Source organism: Sciurus carolinensis, chromosome X (genome assembly GCF_902686445.1).
Source record: "Sciurus carolinensis chromosome X, mSciCar1.2, whole genome shotgun sequence".
NCBI lineage: Eukaryota > Metazoa > Chordata > Mammalia > Rodentia > Sciuridae > Sciurus > Sciurus carolinensis.
In genome coordinates, this window is record NC_062232.1 from 7,623,032 (window position 1) to 7,641,795 (window position 18,764).

Here is an 18,764-nt window from a genome sequence, read left to right on the forward strand (position 1 = left end):
ATTCATCCTCCTCTAGAGTAGTGCTCAGTGCGTCATTTAGTCACAGAAGTGAAAAAACTGACTAAAAAAATCCTTTACATTACAAGAAAATTACTTTTGCTTTGTAAATGCTGCTATTTGGGTAATTAGCTTAATGTTCATTGTTCTCATTTTACTGAAGGAAAATAAAAAGGTGTCTAAAGTCATTTTGTAACTTTGTATATTCATCCCCAAACACTTCAGCATCATTATACGTTTTGGTAGATATATCTACAGTACAGGAGCTTGTCTCAGTTACTTAGTGGAACAGGACTGGATATGGTACAGAGCACTTGCAGAATCATGCAGAAGCAGTGCTGGGAAAGCCAGTCTCAGATTCTGGTCCAAATGCAATACTTATCTAATAAGTTGGGAGCAAGTTATGTACTTGACTCACTTGTAAAATGGGGATAAATTCCTCAATCTATAGAATTTTTAGAGGACTGATTAAGATTCAACGTAAATGCAAGACAAGTTCTTAGAAACCAAAACCTATTAGTTAAATGAATATAATACATGTCCACCACCAGTCTTTTTGCCAACTCTCAGGGTCCTCTACCATATTAATCAAAATTCAAAGGACACTCACCGACTCTGTCAAGGGTTAATGACATGCAAGTCACTGTCCTTGTAGAACTTCTCTAGACTCTCTTCATTGTTGTTGAGTATTTCTGGGGTAATCTTTATTTCTATAGCTTGGTTTATGATATTTTATTTCTTAATCACTAAAAGCTTTACATAAAACTTCTCTAGTCTATAGTTATTTTAGTGTCCCAAAGTTGCTAAAAGGCACCTGATACCCTGGTGTACAAAAATTCTAATTTCAATTTAATTTCCAACACGTTCAATCCAAAGAATATTAACCCATATAGCTAGATTGTTCTTCAGACCAAATAACTGAATGTTACAATTAAAATTTCCTAGGGTTATGAAATAGAAAATTCTGTGAAAGGCAATTTGATAATCACAGAAGTATTCTGGCAACTCATTATAAGAGGCAAGTGTTAGAAATGAACTTTTCCTCTAAATGACAGCCTTATCATCTTGGTAATTCTACTAATCCTATTACACCTACGAAGGAAAGATCCTACACTTAAATATGTGATGAAGAAGAAGCCTGAGAAAGTCTGAGAAGCCTGGGAAATGTTGTCACCAGGGTTATGATATCATTACAGGAAATTCCTGGAGCTGGTGATAGAGGAATGATTCATTGGCTCTCTGCAAGATGGTAAAGATTTTTATGGATTGACACTGGAGTAGTAATTTTTCAATATTTTCACATGTCTTGCCAGTATATTCCATAATTTAACATTATTAGAAACAGCAAATTATTCATACCATAGCATCACATAAGAGACAAATTAGAAAATTTCCAGCCAATTTCCCCTCACCTACCTAAAATAAGAAATAAATGACAGCTATTTTAATGAATGAATTAATTTAGTAATTAAATAATCCAACTAGCTAACCCTTATTTCTGTTATTCCATCTCCTTCTGACATGGTGTTAAAGAATTGCATCTCCCTGAGCACACCTATAATCTCAGAGGCTTGGAAGGCTGAGGCAAGAGGATCACAAGTTCAGAGCAAGTCACAGCAACTTACTGAGGCCCTGAGCAACTCAGTGAGACTCTGTATCTAAATAAAATACAAGAAAGGGCCGGGGATGTGTCTCAGTGGTTGAGTGTCCCTGAGTTCATTCCCCAGTACTGAAAAATAATTTTTAAAACATTGCATCTCTATCAGATTCATTTCATTGTCTGTTAAAGTATTCATAAGCATATCCTGGCCATCATTTCATAATAACAACAACCTCAACTACAACCACCATCAAAAAAACCGACAAAATACTAAGCACTTATTAAGAAACAACTATTGTTCTAAGTACATACAAGAGTGTTCCATCATGCTGGTTAAACGTGGGGAGAGGGGGAGAAATAACAGTCAAAGGGTACAGTTAGAAAGGAGTACTTAGTTTGAGTTTTTTGCACAGTGTGGTAAAGAAAGCTAATAATTGAGTACTATACATTTCTAATTTATTAAGAGCAAATTTCAAATATTTTCATCAAAAAGAGTTTAAACATTTGGGTGTATGTTAATTAGCTTGATTTTATCATTCCATGTTGTATCTAAAATCATAACATCACTTTGTACACCACAAGTATATATGACTATAATTTTTCAGTATATAATAAAAACTCCTATGGGAGCCCTATATTTCTCAAGGGTTAGTGAGATGCATGTGGGTCCTACAGCTCTTACCATCTTGGCATCTCTAAAGAGGAGGGTTTCATGTTGAAAACCAGATAAAACATGCCCATATAGGCTTTTTTAAAAGTTATGTTGTATGAATTAAATTCCTGTAACAAAACCAGTCATTTTAAAGTGTACAATTCAGTGGCATTTAGTTCATTCACAGTATTATGCAACTCCCACTTTTATCTAGTTCCAAAATAATTTTATCACTTCAAAAAAGAACCTAGTACCCATTAAATGGGGTTTCCCCATTGTCTTTGTATCCAATTCCTGGCAACCACTAACTCACTCTTTCTCTATAAAGTTGCCTAATCTGTATGTCTCTAATAAGTGGAAATATATGTGACTATCCATATGTGTCTTCTTTCACTTATCATTATGTCCTCAGGGACCATCCATGTTGTATCATTTAACAGTACTTAATTCCTTTTTTATGGCCATATCATCATCCATTGTACAGATATGCTACATTTTGTTTAGCCATTCTTCTGCAGATGGACATTTGGGATGATTTTCTTTTCTGACTTGTGAGTTAGAACTACTTTGATTATTCACATAGAAGCATTTTTTTGAATACCTATTTCAGGGTTTTTTTTAATAAACACAAAACTAGGAGGAGAATTGCCTCCTTTGAATGAAAATATATATGGGGTTGCTGGGTAATATGGAATTTTATGCTTCACTTGTGTGTGTGTTGCTGGGGATCGACCAAGGGCCTCACACATGCTAGGCTACACCGCCAGTCCTATGCTTCACTTTTTGAGGATTCCCTCATAGGCTATTTTACGTGGACTCACGTAATATGCTGGTCTCCCTACCTGAAACCTCCACTTCTCTAATCTCTGTTGTTTACTGCTAAGAGAGTGATCTTTCTCAAATAGAAGTCCCTTGATAGTAGCATCCTGCTTTAAACCCTGCCATATGTGGAGGACCATTGGCAATTCCTTGGGGCTCTACACAGTCTGCATGGCCTAAACCCAACCTACCTCTCAGAATATGACCTATTTTCCTTAGACTTTTCCTTCCTCTCCTCTTTTCCTCTCCTCTGCTCCACTGCCCTAGTCTCCAATCTTAGAACATAAACCCTTTTCCAGGAATGTGATATGAATGAATAGACCTGTTAGCTACAATTTCATCCCACAACTTGACACTCTGCCTCTCTTGAAGATCCACTTGAAAGCCATCTCTTCATGAACTTCCCTGAAACCTGTCCTTTCCCTGCCTGAAGACATGTACTCCTCTGCCTGCTGTGCGCTACATATTTTATGTGGACCTCTGTCAAGACATCTGCCTCCAAAGTCCTTTTATCATAATTACTTGTGTATAAGTCTCACCTGCCTCACCCATGTAACTTCCTTGATGGTCAAAGTCACATTGTGTTTGCATCACCTGTCATGATGCTTTGAACACAGTCACCATTCAAAGGACATTTTCCTATGCCTTCTGGTTAGCTTCATCAATCAGGTCTGCCTTTGGGGTTTGGATGGTTAAATATTAATTGCTTGATCAGAAAGACTGGTGTCTAGAAGTGAGTTCTGAAAGATTTAGCACAAGTGGTTTATATTTTCTGGGTCTCAGTTTCCTCATCTGCAAACCACAAAGTGGGTAGGTTTGCTTTGATGATAAAGAATGTATAGCTGGGCATGGTGGCACATGTCTGCAATCCCAGCAGCTTGGGAGGATGAAGGAGGAAGATCGCAAGTTCATAGCCAGTCTCAGCAACTTAGTGACACCCTGTCTTAAAATAAAAAATACAAAAAGTCTGGGAAGGTTGCTCAGTGGTTAAGCACTCCTGGGTTCAATCCCTGGTACCTCCCTCCACCAAAATGTATATATGAATAGTGCCTGGTACATGTTCAACATTTAGAGGAAGCTGTTAAGAAAAAGAAATGAGCCAACTACTCATGCTAAATGAGTAAATATGTATTAAGATAGGCAGAAGAAACACATGACTCTGTAAGCTACAAAGTCAATGTATTTACTCAGACCCACTAACTGAAGTCTCCATGTGAATTCAAATGCTATATGTCAGTTACTGGTTTATTATGTGTTATTCTTCCACTGTATTAGCTTTGGCAATCTGAGACCAGGCTAAAGAGATTCTTTCAGTCTAATCCTAGCATCTCACTTTACCCTGTTACCATGAGTAAAATAACTGACAACTATTTGTTGATTGGACTTCCCTGGGCCACTGGAACTGATTACAGAGAAATCATACCCATAATAACTAGTTATGCTTATTTTCAAATCAACTGTGAAGCTATGTGTAAACAACTAACAAAATTGAGCATATTGCTCAATCAATAAGAGCAAAGTACCTAAGTACAAGAATATTTTCATAAGATATGTTTAGCTTCCTCCCTTGAATCTACTCATTTTGTTTCTTTTATTGGATTTTAAACATTTAGGGAGAGTGTTGTTCAAGAAGTAGACCCCTTGCTCACATTCACAGACTCTTTTTATGCTTCTCTAATTTTCATAAAAAAGGCCCTCCTTAGATCTATCTTCTAGAGATATGCCTTCTCTGAATAATCTCAAAATGTCGAATTCCTTTTTGTACCTTCCACTCAGAGCCTCCCCATGACATTTAGTTTGCTCTTTGTATTTAGTGCTGATTTGTCTTAGATTTGCAAATATGTTCAACATATTTTTTCAAATATGTTGCAACTTTTTTTTTCTGAAGCAAACATAAAGCAAGAACAGGAAATACTCTAAAGCGTAAATGCATTCTCTCATTCACAGTGCTGGGACACTGGGTGTGGGGTTGGGGGTGCCCTGATAGCAGAAAGCCTACCCATTGACACTGTGTGTGACTGGGCTCGCTGGTGATACTAAGGTCTCTTTCATCCCTATACTTGGTAGGGTGGATACATCAAAGTACCTCTCTTTCAACATTAATTCTGATGACTTGACCCAAGTACATTGGTGTTAAGAAACTGCATTTTTTAAACTAAACTTTTATTTTGAAATAATTATACATTCATATTTAGTTGAAAGAAATAATACAGAGACATCTCCTGTATACTTCATCAGGCCTCCCCTAATGGTAACATCTCAGATAACTGTAATGTAAAGTCAACACCAGGAAAATAACATGGATAAAATCAAATTATCTTACTCAAAATTCACCAGTTACATGTTCTCATGTATGTTTGAATGTGTGCATTCATGTATATTTAGTTGTATGCAATTTTATTGCATGTGTAGATTTGTATGACTACCATAAAAGTCAAGACATAGAACTCTTTCACTGCCACAAGACTCTGCCATGCAACTGCTTTATTGCTACTGTCACGTACCTCTCAACTTCCCATTTTCTTTGGCCTGGCAACCATGAATCTGTTTTTCACTTTTGTAATTGTTTTCATTTGAAGAATAATATATAAAAGTAATCATTAAGCACACAACCTTTTTTAACAGACTTTGTTCACTCAACATAATGCCCTTGGGAGTCAGTCAAGTTCTTGAGCATATCAATAGTTCATTTCTTTTTATTGCTGAGTAGTATTCTATAGTATGGTTAACCATAGCTTGTTTAACCAGAAATACAATCTTGGTTCAATGCAAACTGTTAATTGCATGAGTGCTATAATAAATAATATGACTTGACAGGGAATTACACAAATGACTGTGTTTTTATTACAAGACCTCCATGGTGGACGAAAAATGAAATCAATTTTCTGTATATTTTAGATTAAAACTTGCATGGGTGTTTCAGTCGGCTAAATATTTCGACCTGGACTATGTTAGCTCTGAATTATCCAAATAATTATCTAAAAATTTTTAATTTAGTTTCATACACAGAGAGTTGCTCTGTGTGAAGTAAATGCTGATAATTTAACACAGTGATCATAATTATTAGACTCAGTCTTCTGATCCTTTTCTTCTTTGGAATTTACAGGGAGCTGATGAGAGTTCAAACACACTGTATTTTTGGCAAAGGACCCTCATGCTTTGTCTACATTTTACAGCTTCCTTTGCACCTGGGAGCAGCTATTTTCAGACTGTCTAGACAATCACCCCAGCTTTAAAAGTCTTTTCCTTTCTATTCACATAGTCATTGAGCATGGAAGGTAATAAATAGATGATGCTGGCATACTTTCATCCAAGATACTATTCTAATAAAAACAGGAACAAGGATAATTTTTTTTCTAGCACACTAAATTGGTTTACTATGGAGCTCTAGACTTCTACCGACTGGTCAAGTTTCAAACTAAGAGGAAGCTCTTCTACCATGGACACCTCTTTAAATGTACTAGTGGAATCATACTTCTTGTTTGAACTGTATGCAATGGTTATTAGTTGACCATTTCAAATACAAAAAAAAGTGGCAATGCTAAATGATTCAACCCAAGAGATGTGCCAAGCTGTTTGTGGGTTGTCTAGTTCTATTTCCCTGCTCTGGTTTCCAGGCAACATTCATCTGGCTTCTATTGATGATCCAAAATGCAGTTTCTGTAGGCCACTCTTGCCACTACAGGAGCATAATGCAAGCAAGCATGATCCCTGGTCATTTCTCATATGCTTGTCCTGGGTAATTCCTATGAGTCAGGAAGATCTTAAGGAGACATGCACAGAAGAATCCTACTTTGCCCCTCACAGTCCTTTCCTTCAAGAAATGAGAGACATCTTTCAAGCTCTCCATGGGACTTCTAGAGTACACCTGTATGCAGGCATTTTAATGGGTCCTGAGGATGCTTTCTGATCTTTAACCCTCCTAGGAATCTTCCTACTGGTATCCTTTGATGGTCAAAGGAAAACAAATGCGCTAGGATGGATATACATATTGTGTATATATGTGTATGTATATACATATATATAATGTATAATACACTGTATAATTACATTACATTAAATACACATTATATGTATGTTTTACATTTTATATTGTGTTATATACTATATGGTTTATAATTTATTTTCTTCCTATGAATTACTGTTATTGTATTTATTTTTCAGTAAAATAAGATATATCCACTTATGAGTTTTCTGCTAACATTATATTAGTTCTACCATCACATTCAAGATTTTTCTCCACTCCTCTGTTTATACCATTTTTCCACTGCTGGTATATATATATATATATTATATATATATATATATATATATATATATAAATTAATTAGTTTGAGGAACTAAAGTCCAAAGAATTTCTCCTGAATATCAACTGGAGCTTCAGAAACAAGAGCAGCCCAAGAAAGGTTGAAGGAGTTTCATACTAATGCCACTCACAATGGAGAACTTTTCCTGCACTAGACCCTGGGCTAAATGTTGTGGTAGCAGTGGGGCTACTAAGTCAATGAATACTCAGTCTCTAAGCAGATTACAATTATGTCAAGGAATAAAAGTACAAAATTAAGTAGAGAAACAATGAAAAAATGTGAATTCAAGTTCTAGGGGGCTGACTTCCAATTGTAACTTACAATTGGGGTATATCGTTTGGTCTTCCCTATATTTTCCCTTGAAAACCAGTTAAGAGTAGTTATGATCTTACTTTTGCTCGTACTTAGCATTTAAGAAGATAATTACTGAGAATTTTATATCAGGTAGAGTGTGATTGGTAAACTTAAAATACTACACATGCAGGCCATTACACTTAGTATGTTTTCATTGTATGCATATACTAGCCCATTTCATGAGCAATCTTAATTTTTTAATGTATTATTACTTTCCTCCTTTTCAATGGGCAAATTAGGCTAAAAGAAGCTAATCTCACCACTACCACAGACTCCTAAAGAACAACAAGTAAGAATTAAGTCCCAAAGTGAAGGCAAATTTCTCTAGCGTCATCAGCAATTCCTCACTTCCCAATTTCTTTCTCTCTGATTTTTCACTTCCCAGTTACTCTTCAACACAACCCAATCCATTTTCTTCGTCCACTATTCAGACAAGACGTTTGCTTAAAATCACCAATGACACCATGTTGTAAAGGTTAAGAAAGACTTTTGCTTTCATACTACCTGACGCTTCAGTAGCAATAAACTCAACTGACCATTCACCCTGTCATATTGACTCAGTTCCATTTCCCTGCCTTGCCCTGTGCTGCACTTCACTCTTGCTTTCACTAGCCACTACCTCTGGGGTCTTGCTGCTGCCCCTCCTCCTTCAGAATTCTAAATGAAGGTGCTCCTCAGGGTCCCATTCTGGACCAACATCTCTTAGCTTCTCAAGATATGCCTGGTTGGGGTCTGTGAACTTTCTCAATCACACAGGACAGAAACAAAGCTTGGCGAGGGAAGGAACCTTTGTGTATTAATTACTAAATTCCTAGTACCCAGAAGAGTCTCAGGCACACTCTGTGTATTCAAGAAATATTCAATGCTGGGCACAGTGGCACACACCTGTAATCCCAGAGGCTCAGGAAGCTGAGGCAGGAGGATCTCGAGTTTAAAGCCAGCCTCAGCAACAGGAAATCTCTAAGCAACTCAGTGAGACCCAGTCTCTAAATAAAACACAAAAAATGGATGGGGATGTGGCTCAGTGTTTGAGAGTCCCTGCGTTCAATCCCTGGTACCAAAAAAGGGGGGCTGGGAATGTGGCTCAGTGGCTAAGTGCCCCTGAGTTCAATCCGTGGTACCCCCCAAAAAAGAAATATTCATTGAAATAAGTTTCCTGACATGATTGTGAAAATGCATGCTCCTGGGATGCACTCCTAGACTTTTAAATGGGAATCAAGGCTCATCTGAGAACGAGAACCCTAGCCTTCTGCCATACAACCTTTCATCCATGTTCTTTCCCAACCTAATACCCTCTCCCCATTCCTCAGGTTTCAGTGTTCAAGGAATTCTTTTCTGACTCCCCACCTCCACCCAAACTAAGTCTAATCCCCCTATTGTGCCCTGTCATAGAACCCACAACTATGTGCACCTTATGCCATTCTAATTTTACACATACCTGACTGTTTAATGAAGTTCTATCTCTACCTCTGGTCAGGTAGGCATGTGCTCACCATCTCTATCAAGGACTCAAGAGTGGACCCTCAAAAAATATCAATGAACACATTGTTAATATTAATTAGCTAGGTTAATATTAGTACTAACATATGAACATTTACATTTTGTAATGTTATAAGGAATAATTGAGTCAAAACTATCCTCTGAAAAAATGCATACATAACACAAACATATTTATAGGTTTTATATATGTATGTGTGTGTGTACATGGATCTCCCTGTCTAGGAGTTTCATACCTCCACATGAATGTCTAATGTGTTTCTCTATTTCAACCCTTTCCAAAACCCTATTTCTTGATGTCTTCCCATCCATCTTCTTCCTTTCTTTACATTTTATTCACATCACTAAATGTTATTGTCCACCCAGTTGTCAGACAAAAACCTTAGAGTCACGTTTGATTCATATTTTCCTTCACTACTTCTCTGTCCTATATCAAATCAAACACTTAGTCTTGTTCCTTCTAGTTCTAAAATCAATTTCAAACCCATCTCTTTCCCATCTCCGCAGCTGCTGCCTACACCTAAACTTCTGTAAACAGTCAGCTGAATGATTACCAAGTCCCAACAATTTCCCTTGATTCATTCTTGCTTTCTTGCAATTGATTTTTCCACACTTCCATGGATTGGAAATGGATAGTGCCCCCAAAGGCCCATGTGCAAAATACTTGGTTCATAATATTACAGAATTGGGAGATGATTTGGACCTTTAAGAGATGGGGCCTAGTGGGAGGTACTTAAGTCACTGGTAACTTGCTCTCAAAGGGGATTGTAAGACCCCAGTCTCTCTCCTCTACTCAGTTCCAGATGGAAGCAGTTTGCTCTGCCACACATTCCCACCATGCAAATGGAGCTACCCAATCTTGGGCTCAAACCTCCAGATATATGAGACAAAATGAACTTGTCTGTACTTCATAAGTAGTCTATGTCAGTATTTCAATGTAGTGATGCAAAGCTTACTCTCACATACCCAGAACTGAAATACCAATTAATTCATCCAAATTAAAGGTCTAGCTGGGCATGGTGGCACACACCTGTAATCCCAGCAGCTTGGGAGGCTGAGGCAGGAGGATCACGACTTCAAAGCTAGCCTTAACAACAATGAGGCACTAAGCAACTCGGTGAGACCCTGTCTCTAAATAAAATACAAAAATGGGCTGGGAATATGGCTCAGTGGTTGAGTGACCCTGGGTTCAATCCCCAGTACTCCCCCCAAAAAGGACATCTATCCTACTTCAATGGCTTCCTGCTGCAATTGATGAAGTAATGTACCTTAGCTATGCTCTGCTTATCTGTCCCCATACCTCATGCCTATTGTTCCCCTCTTAGTAGACTTCTATATCTATTTTGCTCATGCTGTTCCCTCTGCCAGGAATGATTGTCCCATGTGCCCCATCACTTTGTTTACTTCACATATCTAGTTTTTTCTCATCTTTCGGTCCTCAGGTTAATTATCACCTCAGAGCAGCCATCTCTAATATCATATAAATAAATTTCACCTTCTGATATCTGTTATCAAGGGAATAATTAAGCAGCATTTATTATGATTAGGAATTCCTCATTTACTATTGATTATTATCTTGTTTCTAGATGAAAAGTCCTATGTCACTCATGTTCATCATTTCATTCTCAGTACCTACACAGAGCCCAGAACATAGTAGATTCTCAATAAATGACTCTTTTATAAATAAGTAGAATGGAGAAAAAAGAATTAGTATACTTCCAGCAGGTCGATGGTTGCCAGAGACCTAAGGGTAAAGGAAGGAATTGATTACTAAGGGGAAACCTGAGGAATTGGGGAATTGTGATAGAACTATTCTGAATCCTGATTGCAGTGGTGGTGGTTACCTGAATTTTGTATTTGTCGAAAGTGATAGAAATGTAACCCCCACAAAGCTGAATGTTTTTCTATCTAAATTAGAAAATAAATCAATAAAATTATTCTTACCCTATGTAAATGTATGATTACACAAATGGTATGCCTCTACTTCATGTATAGAGAAGCAAGATGTATCCCATTCATTTATAATAAAAATAAATTAAAAAATTATTCTAATTCCTGAGTCCATATTAATCCAAATCAAATCTATGAATCTAAGGTTCACAGGTTTGGAGCACTTGCTTCTTTGTGCGGGGGTCAGTTAACTTCCTGTGTTCATGGTCAACCACTGACTCAAATCATACTTCCCCATTTCTCATATATCAGTTTAAAGAAAGGAAACAGGAAACAAAATAAAGATGTGAAAGATAAACAATATAAGAAAAGACACAGTGGTAAAATAATATTTAAAATCATCATGTGATAAAATGTCAGCATTTCTTTGTGACATTTGGCTCTGTTTATATTGGATCACCCCAGTGGTGCAGTGGCTGTGGGTTGATTTCATAATGGTGCCTCCCACATAGACACCCACAGCTGACCTCTGCTTTGTGCAGTTGATAATGACTAAACTTCACATATTATGCTGGCAAAACCTCCCTCTTCCCTGGAGGGCTGTTACACACAGGGAATTATAGTTTCACAGCCGAACAATGTTTCTTTCTCAGAATGTATCCTGATCGACTTTCATTAGAACAAAGTTATATGAGCTGATAAATTGCTGTCTTTTGCCAAAGTATTATTCATCATTGTATATTTGCCCAACATATGCCACTGAGAAACACCATCCTATCAGGGGGAAAGAAGGTTGTAAAGATATTAATAGATTCTTTAGATATAAGTTGCATTCTCTAAAGTAAGCACATGACATACAAATTGCATCTTATGACCTCTCCCCACCCACCCCCACTATAGACTTTCATCCATTAAAACATGTCGATGGATATATAATTTCAAAATGAATTATTTGGATATCTGACTCTGATTTGGGGAAAGGGAAATGGTGAGTTAATTTCCTCTTTTATCAAGCTGAATCACTGAGTTCACTTTGTTGCCATGCATGCATAAGTAATGCCATAGCAACCTACTGGGTTTGCTCTTAAACACACAACAGCAGAACGATGCAATTAGGTACATATTTTATCCTTAGATTTTTATTTGTTCTCTTAGCAGTTTAAATTTTACATCAAATTTTACAGTAAAGTACTCTTTGTTCTCTCAGAAGAGAACAAAATGTAGTTCCTGACTACTACATATATCAATATCAGCACAACAGAAACTCTTGGAAAGTTATTAGAAAACTGTCTAATAGTTTTCCTTTTGCTTCTCATTCTCTAGCTCACAACTGAAATTATGCACACTGGAAAGCAGTCTGGATTCTCTTTGCAAGCAAGGATCCTAACTTTATTTTTTTTTAATTTTTTTTTGTTTGTTTGGTGCTGGGGATCGAACCCAGGGCCTCGTGCTTCATAGGCAAGCACTCTGCCAACTGAGCTATCTCCCCAGCCCAGATCCTAACTTTAAAAGGGACTGTAATATATGATTTCAAATTCATGAAATATAAACACATATGGGCTTCTCATTTATATTGTCTTAGTCCCTTTTCTGTTGTTATAACAAAATACCTGAGACAGAGTAATTCATGAAAAATAGAATTTTATTTGTCTCATGATTCTTGAGACTGGGAAGTTCAAGAGCATGGCACTGGCATCTGCTCAGCCTTCAGTGAGGGCTTTCTTTCTGCAATGTAATATAGTGGAGGGCATCACATGGTGAGATAAAGTGTGTTAGTTCAGATTTATCTTTCTCTTCTTATAAATTCACTAATACCATCATGGAGTTCAACCTCCAAATACCCTTAATACAAGAATTTGGGGATTAAGTTTCTAACACATGAACTTTTGGGGGGACACATTCAAAGAAAAGCACCTATTTGAATTAATTCAGTGAAAGTGTAATTACCACTTGGAATGGACTAGAAAGTGTGTAAGGTTCTACAAAACAGAACAAAATTAAGGCATTCAGAAAATATCTAAAAGTCAGAGATAAGAGCATATTGTACTTTGTATAAGTTCTTGTTGTAGAATATAATGGGCAGATACTCTTGAATTCTGCTACTTTGGGGATTATCAAGTTTTTCACTTATAAAATGTCCTGTTATATCTTTAGTTTAGGAAAAGTCCATCTAAACTGAGAAATGTTGATTCTAATCATCTTTATTAGCTTGTGCATTTTCTCCACTGATGTATGCTCTTTTTTCTGCTGGATGGCCAAAAATGAGGGAAATGACACTGTAGAAGTGTCTTTTACAAAATGCTGTCATTGCTGTCTAGTAAGTGTCTTTGGTGGATATACTACATTAATAACTGCCTTGTTCTTGAAGTACCTGAAACGGGTTTCAGATTCCATATTTAACTGTTATTCAGCTACTTCTTCCAATAATTCAATTATTAAAGAATTATTATTTCTTATTTTAAAGAGAGGCAAAACATTTCACTAAAGTTTTAGATTCCAATTCACCCTTCCACAATCATATGTTAATGTATTCAAAGCTAGGGGAGATTTAGTCAAGTCATTTCTCACTTAAGCATCTATAATTTGAAGGCTATACATTAGGGATTTTAGAAAATATTAACTTTCCTATTGAATTGAAAATGTGTCAGTGAACTCGCATACTTTCATTTCTGATCATAGGGGGAATTGCACATTCTTAACATTGGAATTGTTCTTTTTAAATTTTAGATATACATGACAGTAGAGTGTATTTTGACATATCATACATTCATGGAGTATAACTTCCAATTCTTGTGGTTGTACATGATGTGGAATTACACTGGTCATGTATTCATATATGAACACAGGAAAGTTATATCCAATTCATTCCACTGTCTTTCCTGTTCCCATCCCCACTCCCAAGTTTACTATAGCTAGCTTTTATTGTTTTTAGAAGTGGGAGCAAAAGATTCAATTCCATAGGACTATCCTGATTGTAAATATATAACTAGAAGGGGCCGGGATGACCCCTTCAGGATGGGGCCAGGAGTCGGGTGTTTTTGACAGTCTCTCCAAGGGCTTCTGATACAGCTCAAGTTTGAGAACCACTGCTTTATGGAATACAGAGTTCTTATTTGGAATTATGCATACATTTAAGCTGAAAAAAGAGATTTTCTTCCTCTTGATGCTTTGCTTGTTGTTGATGCTGCTATTTGTTTGCTTATTTTGTGTTACTTTTGGTATTCTGACAAAAGTAATGGAAAACATTTAATATGAGGAAGTCTGCCTATCCTAATTTAGTTATGACACAAGATTACATGGTTTCTGATAAATCAAAAAGTCATTGCAATATTTTATCTTTGAAGAACAACCTACATCAAACTTATTTTAATACCAGCCATAATAAAAGAGGAGTAATTTGAATTGAGAATCACATGAACTTTAGTTCAACATTTATAAGTGCAATTAGGGTTTCTCAACATCATCATTATTGATCTATGGGATCAGATAATTCTATGTTGATTGAGGTGCTCTAGGATATTTAGCAGTATCCCTGACTTCCACCTACTACGTACCAGTAGCTCCTCTACTCCAGTTGTGACTATCAAAATGTCCCATTGTTAAATGTCTTCTGGGGGACAAATATCATCCAGTTGAGAATCACATGGTTAAGTGATTTGGACCAGAATCCTTGGGGTACTCAATCTTAGTAGCACAATATAATTAATTGAAAATACAGATGCCCATGGTTGTAACCTATTCTCATATAAAATTTCTGTGGGTGGGTTGACATTGTACTTTTTCAAAGTTCACTGGGTAATGTTAAAGTGCAGCAAACATCACAAGAATTGTACTGAAATTGCACTGCCTTAATTTTCTTACCTGGAGATGGGTATAAACCACCTGTTCTATATAACCACAGGGATTCAGATGGGAGAACATTTGTGAAAGCAATTTCACAGAAAAGTAATAATTATGTTAAAGGTAGCAGAGAAAAAGAAAGCATTTTTAAAGTTGCCATGGAAATGAAAAGTTTGTATTCAGCTTTCCATTGTGAATTAGGATGTTTTATATTCACTATATCTAAGACACATACCCCATTGCCAGTAGGGAGGAAATATAGGGCATTTTCAAAGTCTCTCTTGAGTATAAACTCATGGTATCATTTATCCCTTGATGAACAGAGAACACAGAAATCAAATCAGTCATATTATTTACCAAGGATGCTCAAAATATATAAAATAAAATCAATTTCTATTTTTTTTTTGGGCTCTCAACAACTCATTTAAACAAGTTGGAAAAAATTCAGATTCCTCTGAAAATAGATTCTCAATACATTGCTGGAATATGGGAAATCTTATATATCAAAGTCTACAAAGGCTACAACAATGTCTGTAATTTATTCTTTCTTTAAAAAAAGATAAAAAATATCTGAAGCAAGCAATAGCAAATTTTAATAGTTACTAAATCTAGGTGACAAATACATAATCTTTTTTTATATTTTTCCTTTTGAAATATTGGTTTAAAACTAAGAAAGAATGTTAAAATCAACTTAAACAAAGCACCAGAGAATACTGCAAAGGAAAGAAGAAAATATGACCAGGTCAGTGAGAGGTGAATATGGAGACCCCACCAAAATGAAGAGGCCAGCTGGGTGTAGTGGGGCTTTATCTCATAGTGTCAGCTTACATTTTGGGTTTATGCAGGGAGAGGCATTAGGTCTTTCACATTCAAGAGCAGTTCAAGCTTACCTCATTAAAGGAAATCTTTGTAGTTTAATTTTTCATGTTATATCAGTTTTAAAATGAAGCAACTTGTCATAAAATATTTGCTTCTACCCTTTTTAGTAAGTCACAAAAGTGGTAATTCCTTCACTCTTCTCTAATAGAAAACAATACTGTGGACTAAAATTGACCAAACTATTTTATGTACATATATGAACATACCACCATAAAATTCACCTTTTGATATATATATGTATACATATATATATATATATATATCAAACACTAATATAAAAACTTCTAAAAATAAATGGAAGATCACTAGAGTATACGAAGGGAAAAAATGGGGAGGGAGGAGAGGAGGAAAAGGGAAGTACTGGGGACTGCATTGGAGCAAATTACATTCCATACTTGTATAATTGTGTCAAAATGAACCACAATATTATGTATAATTATGAGGAACTAATAAAATTATCTAGAAACTGAAAAATAAGAAACCAATATGGCAGCAAATGAGACATGTTATACAAAAAGTGGTATAAGAGAACAACCTTTCAGGCACATCTTTTAAAAGAACCAATTTGACTGAAGCACTACCTTTGCATGGGGACTGTGTACAGACAAGTAGACAAACAATTATTTTCCTAGAGTAGGAGCTGGAAAAGTACAGGCCATGGGCCAATTCCAGATCACTGTCTGTTTCTGTGAAATCAGTAATAGTTTAACACAGCTCAATTCATTTGTTCACTTATTCTCTATGGTTGCTTTTGGCTACAGCATCAGAGTTTAGCAGTTGTGACAAAACCTGAATAACCCCCAAAGTGTAAAATATTTACCATCTGGTACATTACACAAAAGTTCCCTAAATCCTGTACTTATATATTAACATATGAAAGTTTCCAAGAGAAACTTAGTAATAAGCAGACAAAAGGAAATGTTCCTCAATGATATTTTGCACTCTGGACACATTTAAATTACATGTTTATCTAAATATAAAAATTCTAGAGATCCAATATTAATTATCAGCTTTTCTTTTTATAAAAACTTATGTGACCTACAAAGGAACCCTAATAGGGGATTCATTAATGATTAACAATTCAGCATATTATTTAAAAATCACTATTTCAAAGTCTTAGCCTGGCCCTTTTCATAATATAAAACCATTTTCTTTTTTTAACTATTTGCACTTGAATAACTATAAGTAAAAATAATTGTGGAAATTTATTTATCAAGAATTTCTCCCTTTTAAATGAGAAATACAAGTTGTATGTATGAAAGAAACATAAAAGTAATAATTTCTAACAGTCCTTTCAAAATAATTATCTCCATAGGGAGTAAAGATGATATTTGTTTTGAAATTAATAATAGACTATTTTTAGTTTCATATGCTTGTGTTTTCCAAAATTTTGGAAATTTAAGAAAAGGAGATGCTTTCATAGCTATACAAAATTTTATTGTTCCCAGCAGCCTCATAAACTGAAAATGAGACCTTACTGATATTTTTTACTTTGTTTCTCTTCAGAATGACCCTAAAATAGGAAAACAGTAATAAAACAAAGAGACTGCAGAGCTATGGTTGCCAAGACAACCATAATCATATTTCCTTTGAACTATGGTGGAGTAGCCATCACAGTTCAATTCAAGTTCATGTTTCCTCAGGAAGTTTATATATGTTCAAAGTCCTCACTATATATAGCAGCATCATTTCAATCAAGAAGGTGATGTTAGAGACATATAGCAGGAATTAAAATGACTATGACAATTACATTATGGAAGAGCAATGATAACCATGACATTTGCTCACATATGAAATGGCTAAGATGATGTTTCCTTTCACTCCATTCCATTCAGTAAGCATTTGTGACACTATGCTGGCTATTACCATTAATGGGAACATGAACCCCACCCATAGAAAGGTAATGAACATATACTAAGTGAACTGCAATCCCTTGGTAGACCCCATGAACTTAGAAAGTATATAACAAACTATAGAATGTCTGGTATGCACACTCTAGAGATTACCATTTTGTGGGGAAAATGGCAAATATTTATGAACAGTAGTTTTCACAGGGAAGAGAACACTTTTCCCAAGCAATTTTGAAGAAACTATTATTCATTTATATCTGATTTTATGTCGTATTTAGGACAGAAGGAGTTTTTGTTTTCTCCAGGAGATGGTCAAGAACTTGGATGTTGGGTAGGACAGCTTGTCTCACTGGACTCTAAATGATCTTTGTTCATACTTTTCAACTCAGTCACTCCTGAATTCTGAAAATCTAGAAAGATGGTTGAATGTTTGAAAGTTACCATAGAAACAATGACACACAGTGGTTTTGTTTCCCAGGCCAGCTCATGTGGCCTCATTTAACTCCTAACACACTCGAAGCACAGAGAGGCAAGCATAAATATAAATGGAAACTCCATTCCCACCTTTATGAGACCCTAGAAAAGAGAGGATACTCCCCATCATATAACAGGGGAAGATAAGGGGATAAGTATTGGGCTGGGGTCAGAGATCTCTGTATTTGTTTTTTCTCTATGCCTCCAGACCAGAGACCACGTCTTGGGAGGTTCAGGCTCAGTAGCCTGGCCCAGTGCAGGAACTCAAGACATTGTTTGCTGAATTAACAAATAATGAACATACAATTCTGGGGTTGACCTCTCAACATTTCTGAGACTCAGTCTCCTCCTCTGTAAATGAGATATTTGAGAAGAATAGACTAAGTTCTTTGCTTGTTATCTAATCACACTGCCCTGAGATCTGTGGATAACTTCTATTATTCCTTTCTTTGTTTAATTTTGGTTTGTATAATAGGGGTTACAATAGGTTCCAAAGGGCTGGATGGGAAGATATCACAAAAATAGAGATAGAGTTAGGATAAACTTTCTACCCCTGGTGAGGGACTGGAGAAGCATATTTTTGGAAAGGAATTTACTGAAAATAT

General features: G+C 36.0%; 1 protein-coding gene and 1 non-coding gene across 2 annotated transcripts in view; both read right to left on the reverse strand.

The window, feature by feature from the left end:
• Arhgap6 (Rho GTPase activating protein 6) overlaps positions 1–18,764 on the reverse strand; it is a 467,990-nt gene that overhangs the window by 166,307 nt on the left and 282,919 nt on the right. The window lies entirely within an intron of this gene.
• Trnah-aug (transfer RNA histidin (anticodon AUG)) lies at positions 12,532–12,608 on the reverse strand. Its single transcript has one exon. It is a non-coding gene; the product is annotated as a tRNA-His (tRNA).